Raw genomic sequence first — 22,848 nt, forward strand, 5'->3', positions numbered from 1 at the left:
ATGTGTCGTTTGGGGTGGTCCAAATATTGTTTTTGGGGTGCAGCCTGGCCCCAGTGCCTGCCTGTGTGTTTGTCCTGGGGACAGTGCGCTTTGGAGCAGCTGGCACCAGAACCGCGCTTTGGACCAGCACACCGCATATGTCCTCTCGAAGGGGAGAGTCCTGTGAATGTGGGGGTATATGATATGTGGTGGTCCAGACCTTATTTTGGGTGCAGGGGGCACTTCCTTATTCAAATCTGCTTTAAAATACAGGTCTCGGGGAAGCCCTGCGAATAGAAGCTCGTGGCATCAGAACCGGTGTTTGGACTGGGCATCTCTGCATGTCACCTTGCAGGGCACAGTCCCCAGAGCGTGGGGATGTGTCATTTGGGGTGGTCCAAATATTGTTTTTGGGGTGCAGCCTGGCCCCAGTGCCTGCTTGTGTGATTGTCCTAGGGGCACTGCACTTTGGAGCAGCTGGCACCAGAACCGCGCTTTGGACCAGGATACAGCATATGTCCCCTCGAAGGGGAGAGTCCTGTGAATGTGGGGGTATATGATATGTGGTGGTCCAGACCTTATTTTGGGTGCAGGGGGCACTTCCTTATTCAAATCTGCTTTAAAATACAGGCCTCGGGGAAGCCCTGCGAATAGAAGCTCGTGGCATCAGAACTGGTGTTTGGACTGGGCATCTCTGCATGTCACCTTGCAGGGCACAGTCCCCAGAGCGTGGGGATGTGTCATTTGGGGTGGTCCAAATATTGTTTTGGGTTGCAGCCTGGCCCCAGTGCCTGCTTGTGTGATTGTCCTAGGGGCACTGCACTTTGGAGCAGCTGGCACCAGAACCGCGCTTTGGACCAGCACACCGCATATGTCCCCTTGAAGTGGAGAGTCCTGTGAATGTGGGGGTATATGATATGTGATGGTCCAAACTTTATTTTGGGGTTCAGAGCTTTCCAACTCACTCTCCCTAGTGTTTCTGAATGACTACACGAATACGAATAAGTAACGAATAAGGAATGAATAAGGAAGTGCGAATAAGGAACCAACTTCAGCCTCCTATTGTGCAACCAATTTCTTTCCAGGTTTTCTCATGCCTCATTGTGCTTGCTCATAAGGGTGGGGAGGAGTGGACTATTCAACCTCCCCATCCACATAGGTGCCATTTTCTATGTCTTCCCTCATGCTTGCCATTCTCCCCACCCCTGCTAATGAAGGACTTTTTGCCTTTGTTTACTAGTGCGAGTGAAGACTTTCCTGACCCAGCTTCCCCTTCCTTGCAGCATCCCAACAGATCACATAGGGAGAGAAAGCAAATGCCAGGAAGAAGTAGAGCCAAAGGGAGGAGAGGGGTCTTGACAAATCTGTACTTACAGTGAGTCCCACTTGGAGAGGCAGGGAGAATCAATGCCTGCTGGCCGGCCTGCCAGTCTCTCCTCCATCCCAGCTTTCATGGGTAGCTGAAATGATTGGATGCTTCTGCCTCACCCTGTGCCCTGGGTACAGACAGAATGGAAGCCTGGCCAGCAGTCCCCATTTCCACCCAGCTTTGAAGGGAGGCCGGTTGCAAGGGCCGTAGTGCCCTTTAAAAAAAGGTAGTTGCTATATTTCTTTAGCATACTGACACTATAGTGATAAAATAAGTACCATTTTATTTAGTGGCAAAAAGCACTCCATTGGCATACAGGCAGGCAGAATGGGGGGCCCAAGTGGAGAACAAGGGAAAACATGATCTCCCCTCTGGGGATGCTCTGTTGCTTCTATAAATGCAGCTACATTCACAGCAGCAGTGAGTACCCAAAGGGAATCAACTCCATGTAGGGGGGGAAACAACAACTCTATGCTAGCCCCATATTACTCACATAACACACATTTTCCACCCACACAATAAAAGCAGATTGCAAGTTTATGGCTATGTACTATGATAGTGACACACCTCCAAAGGAACAGATGTCTTTATTACAGTACATAACCCTCTTCCCCTTAATCTTGGTCTTTTTCTACTTACCTTGTCTTAGATCCCCTTTTCTCAGACAACTGTATCCTCTTTCCTGAAGTTGCACTGCCTTCTTTTAGCATTCCTACCCCTTTTTTCTTGGCCTCCTAGCCCTAATTTTCTCATCTTTATTTTACGTTCTGCTGAAAACATATAATTCTTCTTGTTTCAGAGCTAGTCAGCTTTTTCTCCCATCCAAAGTGACCTTCACTTTAATGTAAATGAAAACTGCAGACAAATTCACCATGAACAGTTAGAATATTTATTAGCATTTCATGTTATCAGAGCATCTCAACCAACTGCTAAGACAGGTTCAAAGACAGGCAAGGCCTCTAAAATGGGCTTGTGTCAGTAACTCTGTGGATCTGAGTTAGATATAGAGACTAAAATGTTTTCCATAGTGCTTCTTATTTTATTCTGCATATACCATTTTTCTTCCAGAGTGAAGAAAAAAGTTATTTTTTGTGATTTTTCTTTCTTTTATAATGTACAATTTATCAACCTTCTGGTCTCCTAAATGTTTCAAATTGCTTTCAAATTCCCTCACAAAAGCTCAACAAACAATAATATTTACTGCACATGCTCAATCTCTCAATGCCTTCTTGCTTAAGAGACTGGATGCGGAGACTCCATTCAAACATCACATTTAATCAATGTTAAACTGGAATGTGCACAAATAAGACTTGTTGCTAGGAGGGCTCACTCAAGTACCTCCTTGCTCCCCTATTTCTTGTATGGAGAACAATAAAGAAATCCTGCTTAGAAATTAGCTGTAGCTACTAACAGTGTAAACAACAGGTGTGTAGATTAACTAGAATTAATTTTTCCTTATCAATCCATGATTCTCAGCCAGAGTTTAATTCAGTTTGTGCGCTAGAGGGGGTGGTGAATCTTCAGTTAATTTGCACATCAGTATTTGTATGTCATGGGTAACTAGTTATCAATCTAATTCTCAATGTGGACACATCTGTGGATACTTAAATCTGTGGACTAGGGCCATACTGAGATAAGAGACTTTTCCCCAAAATTGGGGGACCCCCCCATATTAACAGGAAAAAACCCAAAAGTGGGATGGAGAAAGATGTAGAAACACTAACTGGGAGAAAAGGGGTGGGGAAGAGAGAGGAGGAAGCAAAAGTGGGGAGAATGGAAGACTCCCTCCCTGCAAGTTTTCCATGGGTCTCCACTTGTTAGTTTCTAAATAGGATTCCTTCACTCTACTCTGACGGAAGAGTTAGGAAAGCATGTAAGTCTGTCAACAAGTTGGGTTTGTGCACACATTGTTTAAATGTGCTTCTGAATGCAGCTTCTGGCTTGCATCAAAACTAGCTCTTCTGCCAGTGCAAGGATTTCTAACCTGCAAAATGCAGTGTTCCCACTTCCTACCACCCACCACTACTACATCCCACTACCCACAGCAGCCCACAATACTCCCCCAAAACCCTGTTCCTGGGGGTCCCCTGTCGTGTGGGGACAAGATTGTGGGGATCTGTTTTGGCTGCTGCAAGAGGTGAGAGGCAGGAAGGTCATAATCAACAGGCAAAAATGCTTGCACCCACAGAAACACACGTTTTCTCATAATAGTACATTTTGTTTAACCCCATTTTCTCTTTTATAGGAAAATGGAATCCTTCCATTCCACAGAATCAAGAATACAGACAATATTTTGCACGGTACAAAACTGTAGTCATGTTTTCAACCAATAGCCAATATTCAGTGCAACGTTAAGAGGCACCACTCCATGCAATACCAATAATATGGTAACACCATATATCGTCACTGTCTTCTAGATCAACATTTAGAACAGTGTAAACATACCCAGCCTTCACATGAAGGCAGCCTTACTCCATTACGTGCTAATAAAATATACTGGTGGCTGTTGGATGTAACTAGATCTTATGGAAAAAAGACATCAAAAATGTTTTATATGTTTTATCCAATTTGGGTCAGTCCGGGTGCCGCAAGACAGGGTGAGCTCCTGTCTCTAGTTCCAGCTCCTGCCAACCTAGCAGTTCGAAAGCAAGAAATTGCAAGTAGATAAATAGGTACCACTTCGGTGGGAAGGTAACAGCGTTCCGTGCGCCTTGGTGTTTAGTCATGCCGGCCACATGACCACGGAAACGTCTTCGGACAGCGCTGGCTCTTCGGCTTTGAAACGGAGATGAGCACCGCAACCCTAGAGTCGGATTCGACTGGCTTTCGAGCAAGGGAACCTTTACCTTTACCTTTTACAGCACTAACATGATATTCCCATTATGGGTTTTAAAAAATATTATCCACAAGAAAGAATATTGTTTTAATATCTGATCCATTTTCAAGGTCAAAATAACAAAGATCAAGCACTTTTAACAATGATTCATCATGATCCAATGATAGCTGTGTATTCTCATAAGAGACCAAAGAAAGAAAAGATTAACAGTATAAAGAGATTCAGCGTGTTTAGCTAGCAAAGTTGTTAACCATGGACATGGAAACTAAGATTTAAATACAGGGAACCTTTGGGCAAGTTGCAAGCAGACTTTCCTGAAGCAGCAAACAGAGAAAACAGAGTTCTCAAATATACTTCCCTCCCAGGTTTAAGTGAGCATGGCAACAGAAGAGGCAAGGGGGCGATGAGAAATGAAGAAAGAAGAGCAGAATTGGAAGAGATAGAGAAAGTGTCACACTTGTGCTTACTGGTGCCTCAGGGGGCAGGGGCAACCATCACAGAGTGTTCTCCCTTTTGCTCACCCTCATCGTCAGCTGCCATGAGTATTTTATTCTACTCTCCTTTACTCACAGCAAAAGGGTGCAGTCCCTTTAATTTGAGTCTCAAGGCACTTCCCTAGGTCTAGAGCCTGCCTGCTGTTTTTGGCTGCTGGCAGCTTGAGCTGCCTCTGCTCCTCCCTGAAACAAGTGCCTGCCAGTAAATCTTCCCTCTCCAGCCTCCTTTCCTTGTAGCCCCTCCCCCAGGTGGAACTGCCTTCTTATCAAGTTCCATCATCTAGAAGAGAAAGCTTGACTAGGTTTGCCAGCTCCAGTTTGGGAAATTCCTGGAGATTTTGTGATGAAGTCTGAGGAGGGCAGGGTTTGGGAAAGGGAGAGGCCTCAGTCAGATATAATGCCATAGAGTTCACCCTCCAAAGCAGTCATTTCTCCAAGGGTCAGATCTCTTTTCTGGAGTTTGGTTGTACTTCTGGGATATTTCCAGGTCCCACCTAGAGGTTGACAACTCTAGGCCTGGAAACAACCTCTGGGTGACTTCATACCACCTGTATTGCATGACTCAACTAGCCCTGGCTGCTTGCTATTGTTCAAGAGCAGCCACCCTATGAAAGCCAGCATTGTGTAGTGGTTACAGTGTCAGAATAGGGTCTGCAAAACTCAGCTTCAAATTCCCACCTTGCTGTAGAAATTCTGTTGGCAGAGTTGAGAAAATGATCCAATCCACACTTTGGAATATGCTTTCATAAATTTACTGCTACAGGATTTTGTAGAAAGACAATAACTGACTGCAGGTCAGAATGGCAAGGCTGCCCTGAACCCGTTTGCGGGGAGGGCGGGGTAAAAATGCAAATAAATAAATAAATAATATACAAACATACAGCTGAGAGAGAGAGACAACAAGAGGTAGGCTGAACTGCAAGAAAAAAATTAAATAAACCTCAAACACTAGAGAATGCTCCACAGCTCCCCCTAGGATAGGTAAAGGTAAAGGTTCCCTTGCTCGAAAGCCAGTCGAATCCGACTCTAGGGTTGCGGTGCTCATGTCTGTTTCAAAGCCGAAGAGCCAGCGCTGTCCGAAGACGTTTCCATAGTCATGTGGCCGGCATGACTAAACACCAAGGTGCACGAAACGCTGTTACCTTCCCACTGTAGTGGTACCTATTTATCTACTTGCAATTTCTTGCTTTCGAACTGCTAGGTTGGCAGGAGCTGGAACTAGAGACGGGAGCTCACTCCGTCATGCAGCACCCGGGTCTCAAACTGCTGAACTACCGACCTTCCACAGCCTGCAGTTCAGCGTCTTAACCACTTGAGCCACTGCAGCTCATAGGATACAAGTAGACTAAATTACTCTTTCTGCAGTACTTATACTAATTAGACACTTAGCAGGCTGTCATGTCTCCAACAAGTTCACTGGGTGATTTTGGACTGGTCACATACTCTTAGCCTAACCTACCTCACAGCCTAACCTACCTTACAGTTCCCTAAGGGGAACTGATCTTTGTAGTTGGACAATCTGTTGTGATTCCAGGAGATCTCCAGCCCCCACCCAGAGGTCAGCAACCCTAGAGGGAGAGAAGGAAGTAGGAAAATGGGAGAGACTATGCGGGCTTTCAGGAAAGGGAAAGAAAGAGACAATAGTGGGAGAGGGGGAAATGAAACGCCTCCTGCGAGTCCTTGCGGGTTCCCATTTGTAATCTATACATCTTTTGTGTAATTTGAAGAGGATATTCAGAGAATACCAACATGGGTGTGTATTCAGGATCTTGTAATTTTTATTGAATTATTACTTTGCATATGTTCATTTGTGGATAGGTCATTAATTGTATCATATGTATTTTATATATATTCATGTCAACTGCAGACAATGTGCAATATATTTGCAATACACTCCAGCAATTCCATCTTGAAACTGCAAGCTGTCTTCATATATTATGCAGAATTGTTTTACCTGGAACTAGATATTCCGTATACATTTTGTTAATTTTGCCCTTCACAATTCATGTTGATCTTGGTTTTGTGTCTCTTTCATTGTCTCTTCAGTACCTCTTCCTTGTTTCTATTTTCTTCAGTACAATAAATGATAGTATACTTCTTGTTTGTTTGACTGAGATATGGGGACTGGAGCACCTGCTCCTATCTCTTTAATCGCTACCCAAAGGTGGTTCTGGGTGAGAAATGCTCAATTTGTGCTATAGTGTTCCACAAGGTTCCATCTCACCCCACATGCTGTGTGACATCTATGCAGACTGCTGAGAGAGCTTATCTGGAAATCTGCAGTGTGATATAACTAGTATGTGCATGACCAGAGGTCATTTCGGGGGGGAACGTGGGGGAACACAGTTCCCCCGAGTGAGGTGCAGGGGGGCGGGGCACATGATGAAGCCCCGCCCCCTGCTTCCGGCCGCCCCACTTCCAGCCCTCATTCAACCAGGAGGAGGCAGGAGAAGAGGGAGGGTAAGTTGCTTCCTCCCCGCCTCTCCCCACCCCTTTCTGCCTGGGGCCAGGGAGGGCCTTGGCAGGGCTTCCTCGCACTCCCGCTGGCCTTGCAGGTCCACCGCCGGGCCCTGATGTCAGGGTGTGTGGCATATGCTAATGAGTTATGCTAATGAGTTCCCCTAGCTCTTTTTCTACGAAATGACCCCTGTGCATGACAGTCCTATCTATCCTTTTAATCTTAGGCAGATCAGGCAAAAGATCTTCTGAATCAGTGCCTGAGGGCGGCAGTGGACTGGATGAAGCCAAAAAATTAAAGCTAAAACCGGATAAAACGGAGGTGCTAATGATTAATTTTAAAAGTTTGTAGAGGAACATGGAGACAGCCTGTTCTGGATGGGGAAGCACTCCCTTTAAAGGTGTAGGTTCCTATCTTAGGGATATTTTTTAGAGGTACAGATCTGCTCTGTGGCACAGAGTGTCCTTTGCCTGCTTCAGGCTAGGCTGGCAGCTGTGGCTTTTCCAAAGCAGGAACAATTTGGAGGATTATATTTGTTGACATCAGATAGGTGATTCTGAATGGATTTATGTATGCCCAGCTTTCAGAAAGGAACTGAAACATCATATTCAAATGCACAACTGCATTTATTTTCCCTAGATTTTTTTTTTTTAGGTAGAAGTGCATAAGCGGAGGAATGGCATATAGACAGTGGGTAGGGTCGAGTGGGAATGTTGCTTTCCCAATTACACATGTTGGCCCATTACACAGGATTCTATTGGACTAACAGTGCAATCCTAAAAACACTTACCTGGGAATAAGTCCCACTTAGCAGATTTCAGTAGAATTCTGAGTAGACCTGCTTAGGGTTGTAGTGTAAATCAACTTTATGAAACATCATGCCTATCATATGAAGTACAATTATTCTAGAAAACTACCATTTTATTTGGTATTTTTACAATTTTATAATTTTATGAGAAGTATATATGCTATTATATTACAATATTTGCCCCAATATTTGGCAATAGCTAACGGAACTTCAGAGATCAGATCTGACTGACAGATTACAAATTGATGGAAATACCCAACAATGCAGTATTATGCACGATAAGTGGCATCAATTAAAAAGAGAAATGCATCTTTAAGAATTTACTTCAGCCTTACCATATTTGTTCTCATATCCTAGTACAACCTCATCATTAGCATTCTGATCCACAGAGCAAAAATGGCAACTAGAATTATCTCTGGTTTAATGCTCTCTCTGGTTGGATAATTCTGTTATGATTTTCAGAGGGTATATTTCATCTTTATAACAGTTAAATATTACTTGAGGTTATTGATGTTGAAATTGGAACAAGTGGAACTAATCTAGAATCCTGTGTAGTTTAATCTTTGGTACTGTAGGTTTTAATTATTCTGGTATTTTATTATGCTTTCAGGAAGAAAAGTCAGCCTTTGGCAGCAAGATTAGAAAATATGTTTATATCTTATAAAACATTTTTGGTTTTACACTATGATGTGTGTGTGTCAAAGTGTTGTTCAGAATTAACTTTTTTTGCATTCGTAACTCCTGCAATTTGATAGTTAATGATAAAAAATGTCATGCTGATCTTTGTACGAGAAGATTTACATTGTTTGTTTTACAATTTGCAGTAGCTACTGAGGAACACCTTTCCAGTTGTAAAACCAAGAAGTTGTATTTCAGTAATTAAAAGCCATCGTAATTTTTTTCCATTTTTTCTATTGTAAAAATGGGTCTTTGACTTCAGGATTTATTGTTGTAACTAAAAGAAATAAAAATTCACATGCTGCATCCATAGGACGAAGGATTTATGTTCCCTTACTGAAATTAACATGAGTGGGTTGTTGTATTCTGTATGTTGTATACTCCCCCCTCATCATATATCTATGCAATAGTCAGAACAGGCTCCAATTAAAAAACAATTTTATAAGCTACTGCTAGAAAAGCTTTGAAAAATAAAGTCCATTTGCAAATTGGCTCACACTCCCCCCTCCAACAATGTCATGAACACTTTCCAATAATTTCTGATTTCTTTGATCATTAATAATTTTTATTTTTAACATTCAACTTTATATCCCGCTCGAACCCCCTTGTCAGGGGGGTCTCTGAGCGGCTTACAATTCGGTGCTAGTCACCATTTTACTTCCCTGACTAAGGCCACATATTTGTATGGGGTGGGGAGACCTACCGGCACCCCTATGGTGGTGGTTGGTAGTTGGTGGTGTTCTCCTCTTCTTTCCTGTTGGCTCAGGCGGTTTCTCAGGCGGGACGCTCTCCTCGGCGCCTGGCGGCAACCTCCTTCTCTCAAGGCGTGCGACTTCCCGCCTCCTTCCGGTTTCAGCTGCGTCCTTTTCCGGCTCCGCTGTGCCGGCGCTTAGCGTCATCGCGGCCCTCTCCCGATGGCGGTCACTCGATGTTCCGTCCTTTAGCCACCAGGGATCGCTCCTCCGGTTGCGCCTGCTCGCCGCCACCTCCACGCTATCCAAGCCGGAGCTGATGTCTCGCTGCCGCCGCCGCCATCACCATCTGTCTTCAACCACCACACAGGCAGGGTGCCCCCCACCCTACTAAGGTGGGTACCCATTTATCTACTTGCAATTAAGTTGCTTTCGAATCGCTGGGTGGGCAGGACACGAAAGGGATGCTTATTATGTTTTTATTTTGCTTTATTATGCTTATTATGTTATTATTATGCTTATACAGGGGTCTTTTTGTAGAAAAAGAGCTGCCAGAGCTCATTAGCATAACTCATTAGCATATGCCACACCCCCTGACATCACCGGAAGTGTGTCAGAAGGCCACACCCCCTGACATCACCGGAAGTGTGTCAGAAGGCCACACCCCCTGACATCACCGGAAGTGTGTCAGAAGGTGACACCCACCACTCAGGCTCCACCCCAAAAATCTCCAAGGTATTCCCAACTCAAAGCTGGTGATCCTATCTGATGGCACACGTGGGGGAAAACAAGCAAACTGAGTGTCCAAGGCCGGGGCACCCGCCCAGAGCCTCTTTCTAGAGGCTGTTGTATTTATTTCCACAACAAACCTTTTTCCTAGTCAACTATAATTGTAAAAACAGGTTCTTTCAGCAACAGCACCAACCTGCTTGTCTCTTAGCACAATTGAGTCCAAAAGTACCCCCAAACTCTTCACACAATCAGCTAGAGATAAACCAACACCTTTTAAAGATACTACACCCCCCATGACTATTACTTTCCCCCACCACCATCTGGGTTCAGCTTCAGTTTGTTTCCCCTTAGCCACTTGATTTATTATTTAGGGAAGGTATATGCCACCTCTTTAGGGACCTTCTCATATCATCCAGACATGGACCTTGTACAAAGATGGCAGTTTCCAGAGGCTTAGGGTTGTGTTTTTTTGTTTTAAGTACCTGGGTACCATCGACATATCAATGACTTTCAGGCCCAAATGATGATCTTATTAAGTGACTGATATGAAACAATAATAACAAAAGGGAAAGACCAGAGCCCTGAGGTATTTAGAACAAGGTGTGAGTCCAGTGGGACCTTTAAGATCAACAAAGTGTTATTCAAGGTATAAGCTTTCGTGTGCAAGCACACACTTCACTGTTATCTGAAGAAGTGTGCTTGCACAGGAAAGCTTATACCCTGAATAACGCTTTGTTGGTCTTAAAGGTGCCACCGGACTCAAACTTTGTTCTGCTGCTTCAGACTAACATGGCTACTCACCTGAACCTGAGGTATTTATTTACTTTAAGACTCAAACAGAATCCTACAATTAAAAACAATGCACATAAGGGGAATATAATATATACACAACCAACAATACAAGAGAAGCAGACTGCAAAATTAAGAACAACTCTTAAGGGCCCTGACCCTGGCTGTTTCCACGCAGTTTTCCCCCTGCAGGGATCACAGGAAGCTCCAGTTTAAATGGTAACATGCACACAGTGTCATGCTCATTGTGAGCATGACCTGGGGGCCTTCCAAGGGTTCCCCCTTTTTTAACTGAGAAAGGGAGGGAAAATGGAGGGTTGCTAGGACATGGGGAGCTTTGCATGATCTCCATCGTGTTTGTGCAAATGCATATGAGCATGGAAAATGAGGTGGCAGTGAGTAGCGTGTGGATGGCATTCCAGCCTGCTTGGGGGGGGGGATGTATTTTTGAATCCTCATGTGGAAACGGCCCATGCCTGTCCAGTGGCAACATTTGTGGGTTTGCCCAAATAAAATGATGGAAAGTTTTGAAAAATGTAAAGACAGACTCATCAAAGTGAATGTGCCTTTCTAAAATTACATTTAATTTTATGTACTTACCTTGTACTTTATATATTTCATGGCACTCTGACCCTGTAGTTACACATTTTTCTCTTCCTAACTTTATACACAGAGGTCCACCTCGTGAAGCCCCATTACATGCATTTGACGAAAGAGGCTCTAACTCACAAATATTTACGTTAGAATGAGAAGATGTCAGTCTTTAAGGTAGCGCAGACTCCTGCTTATTATCCGAGCAGGCTAAACGAAAGAAAGAAGCTTGCACCACCTTAAAAGGCATAAATCCTTGTGGGCTGCATCCTACGGAGCGGTCTTAAGCCTATGAAAGTGGATGTTGCAAGAAATGTCAGTCTTTAAGGTAGCGCAGACTCCTGCTTATTATCCAAGCAGGCTAAACGAAAGAAAGAAGCTTGCATCACCTTAAAAGGCATAAATCCTCGTGGGCTGCATCTGACGGAGCAGTCTTAAGCCTATGAAAGTGGATGTTGCAAGAAATTTCCAAGCCTGCAACATTCCACCAGCCTTAGTTTTGCAGACAAACTCGGCTACATCATTAGTATCATAATAGGAAAACCTTCCCACCGTGGCCAGGATTTTAAAACTTCTTACTGTAAACCAGGCTTTGGGGGCCTACCTCCCCCCCCACACACACACGCCAAGTGCACAAAAGAAGGGGAGATCCCCCAGATCCTCGCTGATCCCCGCGACCAGAACTGAGAAACTTGGGCCCACTTGGAGATCTCCCGAATCCGGAATCCGCTGGGCTCCCCTATGCTAGTCCCTCATGCTGATGGGTGGGGGGAGACGGCTCCTCCCCGGGGGTGTTCCCGGCACCAGGAGGCTGCGCTGCGCAGGCTCCATAATTGGAGCAGCCGCTTGCCCTGAGCCCTGATCTGGGCGAAGGGACAGGGATGGCTGGGGCCACGAGTGGCACTTTTCTACTTCTGCTCTTCGGGGCGCTGAGCCTGCAGGCCGATCGGCCAGGTGAGTCCGAGATGGGGGAAGGCTCCCCTCTCCCCAGCCCATCTCTTCCCTTTGCGTGGACGTCGCCGAGCGCTGCATCGCCCCCTTTCCTTTCTTCCTCCCCCACTTTTGTTAATGAACCCCCCCCGCTCCGTCCTGCCCCCAACGCACCGTCCTGGACGCAGAGAGACGCATGTGGTGTGATCGGGGCAGCCCCAGCATTGTGCCCAGGAGGAGAGCTCATTCCCAACTCCTCTGGAGAGGCTCTGGTGAGGTGGACGCCTCATCTGAGCAGTGGCACCTTCCTGCCTTCCTTTCCGTTCCAGGAATTATTGGGGGGGCGATCTCAGCCCTTGAACGTCACTGCCAAATGGGGCAACTGTGGAGGGCGGCAGCAAATAAGGCTAAGAGTGAGTCATCCGTTCAGTCGCAGAGAATAATGTGGTTGTGGAGGTGGCCGTGTCTGTCTTCGGACTGCCTGTTTCCCGGCCAAGAGGCTGTGTGGGTGGGGAGCGCACGGGAAAGCACTTCGCTCTCTGCCCTAAGCTGATCCTAAAGTATCTATCCAGTGGGAGAACTCACCAACTGCCTTTCCTCCCCAGCGCTTCTTGATAGGGTAGGATGTGCCAGCATTCCTGGTCTTGAAGGACAAAGTTGGAGGGCTGCTTCAGACAAACACGGCTACCCCACATGGCAAGAATGAAGGAGGGGGGGCTCCATGGGGAAAGGGGGGATGGGCCTCCAGGCTTAGCAAGGCTGCTCCAGCAGCCTCGGCTAGGCAGAGGGGGTGGGGGTGGGGAAGCCGACTTACCCTCCTGCTTCGTCCTCGTTCTTCAACAGAATGAGAGAGATTTCCCCGGTGGAGCGCAGCTTTGCTCCGCCGGGAAAGGGGGATGGGGCCTCCAGGCCTAGCCAGGGTGCTCCAGCAGCCTCGGCTAGGCAGAGGGGGTGGGGGTGGGGAAGCCGACTTACCCTCCTGCTTCGTCCTCGTTCTTCAACAGAATGAGGCGCGAAGCAGAGGGCAGCCTGAAGAAGGGGCGGGGCTTCACCATGTGACCGCCCCCCCCCGGAGCGTCTCTTCCGGAGCTACATACTGGTGAGCTCCAGCAGGATGAGACCCCTGCTTATAGAGAACATTTGCTTCATTGGAGTCTTTTCGGCCTAGTTAAAAAATATAGCCAGCAACTGAGAAGTAAAGTGCATTATTATGAATCCTCTTTATACCTTAGAGCAAAAAGTGTTGTAAATGGTATATATGTAACTTTAAATCAAATTTCCTTGAAATGAAAGCTAATTTTAAATCTGTTACATGTGTAGGGTTGGCAGGTCCCCTTACCTTGCCAGCAGGGGCCTTTGGGGGTGGGTTCCAGGCAAAACTGGAAGTGGCCAAACCAGAAGTTCCACCCCTGACACAGCCATTTCACAGCCAGTTTCACTCCCTCCCCCACATATATATAATTTTCCCTACTATATAGGACATTTAGGAAAGGGAGGATAAGGGGAATGGGATAAGACATAGGGTCAATGTTTCCATTAGGCTTATATAATTGCTGTTAAAAACAATTTTCATCTTAAACCTTTGCTTCCTGTCTTTTTTCATTTGATGCTTAATCAAATCCTTAAAGTCTTCTATTATGATTCCTGAAAAAGTACATATTCTTTACAGTTCAAGTTAAGTTTCTCCCAAGCTTATAATAGTTGTAATCCATTATTCATGATTTTCCCTTTTCATGGCTTCGTTTCACCCATTCATAAATTAATGTCCAATTTTCTCTCACATTTTGTTTACTTTGGTCTTTCAATGAATCCATCAATATATCCATTTCCGAAAATACTAACAAATCAGGAAGATGGTTGGCATACAGACTTACGAAAGAGAAAGAAGAATGCTTAATATATGTGTTGAAAGATGAAGATGGTATTGAAAAATATGCACAGGAAGAACTTAAGAAAATAGCAGAAAATTTCTACAAAAAACTTTATCTTTTTTTTCCAACTCTATTTATTTGGTTTTTTAACAAGTTTTGCACTTTTTAACAATCTTCAAAATATTGTATCCAAACAGATATATCTCGCCATACATATATTCCATGACATCATTAATTCATTTCATTTACTTTCTGTCAATTAGTGCACACGCTTATATTTTTCTCTTTTCTATATATGTGCTAGCTTAAATCCCATCTATTATAATTTACTTTATTCCTAACCATTTATATACTGGTTTCCATCTATCCCAATGCTTATCTTCTGGTTTTTGTTTTAACTCCATGTTAACTCTATCCATCTCTACTATTTCTAGTGTTTTATTTTTCAATTCTTTTATAGAGGGTATGACGCGGGTTTTCCATCTTTTTGCAATTAATATTCTGGCCGCTGTTATTATATGGATAACTATATGGTCATAATTTTTAATATCCTCTGGGGTCATGTTTAATATAAATATCTCTGGTGTTATAGGTATGTTTATTTTTAACATTTTATTTAAAATTCTTTGCAGTTTTTTCCAAAATTTTTGAATTCTTTTACAATTCCACCAAATATGCATAAATGTTCCTGTATTTTTCTTACATCTCCAGCACTTATTAGATGCATTTGGAAAGCATTTTGCAATTTTATTCGGTGTCCAGTGCCATTTATAATACATTTTATATATATTTTCTTTAAGTGGAACTGCTCTCGTCATTTTAATTGATTTCCATATTTTTATCCAACTGTTTTCATCTAATCTGTGACCTATTTCTTTCTCCCATCTCCGTTTGAGATCATTCATTTCTTCTTCCTGCTCCCCGTCCTTCAATATTTTCTTATACATTCTTTGAATTAACTTGTCACTTGTCGAGAGCCAAATTTTGTCTAATTCTGATGTGGTATTATAGAAACCTATTTTTTAATCTATATTAAATCTTGTTTGTATTATATTTTTATCCCACCATGACAGTGTTATCCCTTGTTCTTCTAACATATCATCTGGTTTCAGTGCCATTTCTTTTGTAAGTAATTTACTGTATGTTACCTTCTTTCCTGTAGTTACCAGTGTTGGTAATATGAAGGCTTCTAGTGGGGATACCCATAGCGGGAGTTTTGTGTAGTTCTTTCTCTTTATTTCATTCCAAACTTTTATCAACGCCCGTCTTATTATATGTGTGTGGAATTTGGCATGTATTTTCCCTTTGTCATACCAAAAGTATGCATGCCATCCCATTGCTAATCCCTCTCCTTCCAAAGTCAGAACTCTTGAGTTTTCTAATTTAACCCAGTCTCTTAACCATTCCATAGATGCTGCTTGATAGTATGCCTGCCAGTTTGGTAGGGCAAAGCCACCATTTTATTTCAGTCTTTGTAGATGTTTCAGATTGATACGTGGTTTTTTTGACTCCCAAATGAATTTCCCCACTATTTTATTTAATTCTTTGAAGTATTTATATGATTTTAGTATTGGTAAATTTTGCGCTAAGAATAAAAATTTCGGCAATATGTTCGTCTTAATGGTTGCTATCCGACCTAATAATGATAGTTGTAGTCTTCTCCAACGTGTTAGATCTCCCTTTATTTCTTTTAAGAGTTTCATGTAGTTATCTTCAAATAATGTGGACGTATTGTTAGTTAACCAAATTCCTAAATACTTTACTTTCTCAACTACTTCCATTTTTGTGGCGTTCTTGATCTTTTGTTTTAAACTTTCCTCACAATTTTTAGTTATTATTTTTGTTTTGTGAAAGTTTATTTTCAGCCAGGCTACTTTACCATATCCTTGTATTTCCTCTATTAGATGTGGCAAGGAATACTCAGGGTTTTCTGTTATGAATATTAAATCGTCTGCAAAAGCCTGCAGTTTAAATGTTTCCTTTCCTACTTTCAATCCACTTATATAATTATTTTCCCTAATTCTATCTGTTAGTGTTTCTAGTACAAAAATAAATAATAAAGGTGATAATGGGCAACCCTGTCTTGTTCCTTTTTGAATTTGTATACTATTTGTAAGTTCTCCGTTGACTATCACTTTAGCGTATTGTGTTTCGTATATCGTCTGCAGCCATATGAGAACATTATCTCCGCATCCCCATTTCCTAAATTTTTGTAACATAAAATTCCAATTTACATTATCGAGAAAGAAGAATGCTTAATATATGTGTTGAAAGATGAAGATGGCATTGAAAAATATGCACAGAAAGAACTTAAGAAAATAGCAGAAAATTTCTACAAAAAACTTTATCAAGCAAAGGCTATTTCTGTAGAAAAACAGAGAGTATCTTAAGAAATATAATGCTGTTTAAGTTAAGTGAAGAACAGAAAGGAAAATTAAAGGGACCTATAACAATACAAGAAATTGCAGATACAATTAAAAATAGATGAAAAGCGACTGGACCAGATGGACTCCCAATAGAATATTATAGCACCTTTGAAGACTGCTTATTAATACCATATAAAAAGGTGCTGGAAAACATACTGGAAGAAGGGAATCTACCACAATCATGGAAAGAAGCTACTATCACTTTGATACATAATGAAAATACAGATCCTAAAGAACTGAAAAATTACAGACCAATTTCGCTTTTAAATGTGGATTACAAAATCTTTGCTGCTATTTTAGCATCGCATTTGAAGAAGGTATTGTTAGGTGTAATACATCAAGATCAGGAAGGTTTTTTACCAAAGAGATAATCGAGAAATAATGTAAGAATAATTATAAATATTTTGAAATATTATGAAGCACATCCGGAAAAACAAATGGCATTAATTTTTTAGGCACAGAGAAAGCCTTTGACCATGTTAGTTGGAATTTTATTAGGGAGCAACTACGTGTGATTGAGGCTGGACAAGATTTATGTCATTTATGGGAAGAGTAGCTGCAATTAAAATGAATATCCTTCCTAGACTTGTTTTTCTTTTCCAAACTATTCCAGTTTTACAGATGCAAACTTATTTTCAGGAACTGAATAAAATAACAATGAAATTTGTATGGCAAGGGAAGAAACCTAGAATAAATTGAAGGCATTACAGCATTTTAAACAGAATGCAGGCTTTGGCCTTCCAGACTGGGGAACATACTATAAAGCATGTGCATTGACATGGATTAAAGAATGGATAATAATTGAAAATAGGTAAAGGTTTCCCTTGCTTGAAAGCCAGTCGAATCTGACTCTAGGGGGTGGTGCTCATCTCTGTTTCCAAGCTGAAGAGCCAGCGCTGTCCAAAGACATTTGTGTGGTCATGTGGCTGGCATGGCTAAATGCCAAAGTGCATGGAATGCTGTTACCTTCCCACCAAAGCAGTACCTATTAATCCACTTGCAATTTCTTGTTTTCAAACTGCAAGGTTGGCAGGAGCTGGGGCCAGAGACGGGAGCTCACTCTATCATGCGGCACTAGGGTCTCAAACTGCTGAACTACAGACCTTCCAGTCTGCAGCTCAGTGTCTTCACCTTTGGACCACCACGGCCCCACACAATTGAAAATACTAGACTGTTAAAACTTGAGGGACATGATTTAAGCTAGGATGGCATGCCTTTCTTTGATACTAAAAAGCAGACAATCACAAATATTTTAAAAATCATTTGATAAGGAAAGCATTGCTGCCAGTTTGGGAAAGAATCATATATAATATATATGTGAAGATCCCAAAATGGGTCTCTCTGGTGGAGCATTTACTCAACCTGTATTATTGGATATGGGAAAAGTAGCTAGATATGAAGCTCTATTAGGAAAGGAAGATAAGTTGAAGTCTAAAGAAGAATTAGAGGAACAAGATATATACTTGGATTGGTGGACAAGAGTACAGCTGGAATCTAGATATGCTAAAGATAAACCTCAGGGGTTTTATGCAAAACAATTGGTGTTTGATACACCCTTATACGGAACAAATGATAACTTAATTATGAAATTTTATGTGTATTTGTTACAGATAAAGATGGAGGACAAGGTAATTAAAGAATGTGTGATAAAATGGGCCCAAAATTTTGGCCATAATACTGATCTTGACTATTGGTTGCAAATATGGAAAACAAATGTAAGAATAACAAATTCAGTCTCTTTTAAAGAGGATTTATATAAAATGTTGTATAGGTGGTACATAATACCAGAGAAATAAGCCAAACTGTACCCTGGAATTTCTGACAAATGTTGGAAATGTAAGATATGGGTGGGAAGCTTCTTTCATGTCTGGTGGAAGTGTAAAGATGTGATGTTATATTGGAGAAGGATTCATGAAATATTGCAAAAAATATGTTTGATACCGCTACCATTTAAAGCAGAAATGTTTTCGCTTAATATTATGCCTGAGGTAAAAGATAAGAAAGTTAAGCACTTAATTATACATATAGTTAACGGCAGCAAAATTTCTTTATGATAGATATTGGAAGAAATCAGAGATACCAATGAAAGAGGAACTCTTGTCACTCCCCCCCCCCACTTCTAATTGGTGGGTGGAGCAAAACTGATCACTGAAAAGGCTTGCAACCAGTTGCAAGCTTTTTCAGCAATCAGTTTTGCCCCCCCCCATTAGAAGCAGGAAGAAGTGAGATTAGTCTTGAAATGGCTGGCAGCCATTTGAGTGGTTCCTTTTGTTTCCCTAGGGGACATTTCTAAATATCCTGCTCCCCTCACCTTTCAGAGAAGGGGAAATTACAATGGAGGACGCATGGGCTCTGTTAGAGCCAGGCAGGCCACTCTATGTGGGAGGACAGTAGGCAGCAGCTTGAGGGTGCAGTAGTTGGTATTTAGGGACATATGTGTAGTGATGGTCCTTTGTATATGTAGGTTCTAGGCACACCTTAAATCTCATGAGTCATGAAATAACATTGTAGTTTTCTGCCTTTCTGAAATTAAACTATGAACCAGGGCTTTCCTACCATGCCTCAAAACAAGGAATAGAAGCCCTACAAAGCTTTCTGACTATTCTGTAACATGTTGGTTAATCCTGAATTGATATTCTGCCAATGTTTCATTTTTGTAAAAAAAAAAACAATGGATCTAATGGATCAATGCTATGTCAAACCCTTTACATAGCCCAGTTCATTTTAGAGCATTATTTTCTGACCTTCTCTGTTGCAGAATCATGAATGATCACCCAAAGCCAGTTTCTCTGGCAAGTTTATACTCAACAGACAAAATTCATAGGTGGTTTAATTGGTTTTGCTGTATAATAGAATAGCTGCAGCTTTTGAAGACTGCTAGCTTGCCAAAAACCAGGGCTATTTTTGGGCAGGAACGCACAGGAACGGAGTTCCGGCTGGCTTCCAAGTTGACCACACCCAGCAGGAACTCATTAGCATAGTAGGCCACACCCAACAGCAGAAACTCATTAGGATTGGCTACATTAGGCCTAACATGCAAAGGAGTTCCTGCTACAAAAAAGCCCTGGGTTTTGACAACAAACAAGGTAAACAGAATAAGAAGCAAAAGGTGGGTGTGGCTGGATGACCACACTTCTGGTAACATGGGGATGTGGCCTCATATAACAATGACCTGTGTTGTCAGGGGTGTGGCCTAATATGCTAATGAGTTTCTGCTGTTTGGTGCGGCCTGTTATGCTAATGAGTTCCTGCTGGGCTTTTTCTACAAAAAAAGCCCTGCCAAAAACTATTTTGACTGTTCTTGAGAAAGGCCTTGGCTGAATCAGCAACTCACTGTTCACAATACTGTTCACTCTGCCTGCTCATGGGCTGCAGCAAATACCACAAGATCTGGACACCCTTACATGTTATAGATACAGGGAAATAAAGTTCTATAAAGACCCATATGATGCACAATGTAGCCTCAGTTCTAGGCTGCCAATCCCCAGGTGGGGCCTGGGGATCTCCTGCTTTTACAACTGATCTCCAGCTGACAGAGATCAGCTCCCCTGGAGAAAATGGCTGCTTTTAAGGATGGACTCTATGGCATTGTACCATGCTGAGGCCCCACCCCTCCTCAAACCCCGCCCTCTCCCGGCTCCACCCCCAAAGTCTCCAGGTATTTTCCAACCCAGACCTGGCAACCCTACCTCAGTTTTTTTCCTCATGGTGGTAGTATTGCAGCCTGCATTGGCTGTGCTCCCTAGATTTCTGAACCCTGATAAAAAGACACTCCTTTTCTCCCTGATACTTGTGCCCAGGAGCCAGAGAAGATACATTGTCTTGGCTTTTACAAGGTGAATCTTGAGGTCAAGAAGGATTTCTAACGGCTACTAGCAGCCAAACCGTAAGGAGGATTAGAACTTCAGCATGTGCTGTCTATGTGTGATTAACAAATGGTTTCTGTTTGTATATAATGAGTTTCAGTATTGAAAAGGAACTTATGGCTAGCTCTTTATGTGATGAATAGTGCAAGGGTTTGTGTGAAGAAGTTGCTGAATATAATCAAAAGAGCTTTGACTATCAAGCACACTTTGTCTACCAAGAAAAAAAAAAAGCTGACTGAGCTCATAGCAAAGAAAACCAACTTCAAAACTGGCACAACCAATTAATATATTTCAATCAGGGGTCATTTTTTGGGGGGGACGCGGGGGACGCCATCCCCCCGGGTGAGGTGTGGGAGGGCGGGGCCTGGAGCTCCCTGCTGGTGCCCGCTGGAGGTCGCCGCCGACTGTGGGGAGGACACACTTCCGGTGATGTCAGGGGGTGTGGCATATGCTAATGAGTTATGCTAATGAGTCCCCCTAGCTCTTTTTCTACGAAATGACCCCTGATTTCAATTCTTCCATAATTTATAATTGGACCCAATAACATGACAGGACCAACCAAAAGAAATAAGCCACTTTATTTCTGTGAGTTGGTTGGATTTCAAGTTGGGTCTAGTACTGAGAAACAAGAAAATATTTTACTTTGGATTTTATGACATAACATAAAAGGTGTTTTTGCATACTTTCCATCTTTCTGAGAGTGCACTTTATAAAACCAAATCTGGTTAGGAAATGTTACAGGAGCCTGTGCTACCAAATCACAAAATAATGGTAGAATACAGTCCTTGTGAAGAACCCATACGCAAAGGAATCCCAGCCCCATGGTCCGGGTGGAGGATCTCCTGACTTATAGCAGGCTTCCCTGCCACTAGGCTTGCCAAGTCCCCCCGGGAGGCGGGGAAATCCCCGCCCCAGAGGCCCACTCCCCGCCGGTGGCAGATTGGGCCTCGGGGAGAACCCCACCCCGACGTGCGCATCATCCAGAAGTGACGTGATTACGCCGGGCACGCTGGGGGCGGGGCCACGGTCACCCGAGGGAAAACTCTATGGAGGGGATGGGGCAACCTGTTTGGGGACCCGTAGAATTGGACCCCCTGGTTCAATGTTCCTGAAACATGGCTGGTATCTTGGGGAGAGGCTCCAGCAGCTACCCTGCGATTGTGGAGCCTCTCCCTCAAACCCCCTCCCCTCCAGCCCCCAGAATATACCGTATGTTTTCACCATTGACTTCAATGGCCCATAGGATATAATGGGGCCGAACCCTTAGCTTGCTTTTTCTCATTTGCGAGTCTGGCATCCGCACTCCTTTAACGAGGCAGCCGTGAAGCTTGGGGGGGCGGGAGTTTCTTTGCACACAGCTTGTGCGGCTGGCTGAGTGCCTCTTCTGCTTGCCCACCTCTCGCCTCTGCACCTCATCTTCTGCCAGGCATGGAGGAGCCCAGCTCGCCCAGGCTTCTTGCCTCCTGCTGCCTTGGCCCTCTGGTGCACGGGTGAGTCCCCAAAGTTTGACTCTTCCTCTACAAGTCTCCGGCGCTGGAGGTATTCGCCTCCTTCCCTCCTGCCTGCTATGGCTGCATAATTGTGAGAGATTTCTTAACATAGTGTTCCTGCCAGGGAAGCTGGGGACCCTGCCCATGAGTCTCCATTTCATCCTCACAACAACCCTGTGGGGTAGGTTAGGTAGAGAAGGGGAGATTTGGCCCGGGGTCACTCAGCCAGCAGAGTGAGAATACAAACCTGGGTCTCCCCACATCAATCTGCAACTCTGACCACTGTGCAGTGCTGCCTCTACTGATCTGTAATGTTCCAGAGGTGTTGTAATGTAATACTCAGTTTCTCAAACGAGTGTATGCCTGTCTGTTGGTCCACTTAGGAGTCTTGATCCTGGTTGTGTGGTGGGCTAGTTGTGGCAAATGGTAGGGAAGCTCAGTATTTCTGTATACAGTTGTAGGGGCTTTATTGCAATGTGCTATGGCCTGATATTATGTTCTTATTCCAGTGTGGGGTATGTGTGGGCCAATGGAAGCTGAGTGATAGGGTCTCTCCAAGTGATTGCCAGAAGAGAGATGCGTCCTGGTCTTGTGTCTTACAGATAATCTTACAAATAGTCCTTTGCATTTATATCATGCTTTCAACTTTAAAAAGGATCATAATGCTGATTGTGTGAACTTAGGCAAATCACGAGAGGTAGAGCAGGAAGGGTTGAATCAGTGCTTAGTTCTTGTGGCCCTTTCTTACACGCCCAGGGAAATGCTGATCGCCACTTTGGGACCAGGAAGCAATTTTTCTCCAGGCCAGTTTGGCCCCCAGTGATCCTGAAGGTTTTTTT

This window comes from Gekko japonicus, unplaced genomic scaffold (genome assembly GCF_001447785.1).
Source record: "Gekko japonicus isolate JY-2015 unplaced genomic scaffold, Gekko_japonicus_V1.1 scaffold118, whole genome shotgun sequence".
NCBI classification, from domain to species: domain Eukaryota; kingdom Metazoa; phylum Chordata; class Lepidosauria; order Squamata; family Gekkonidae; genus Gekko; species Gekko japonicus.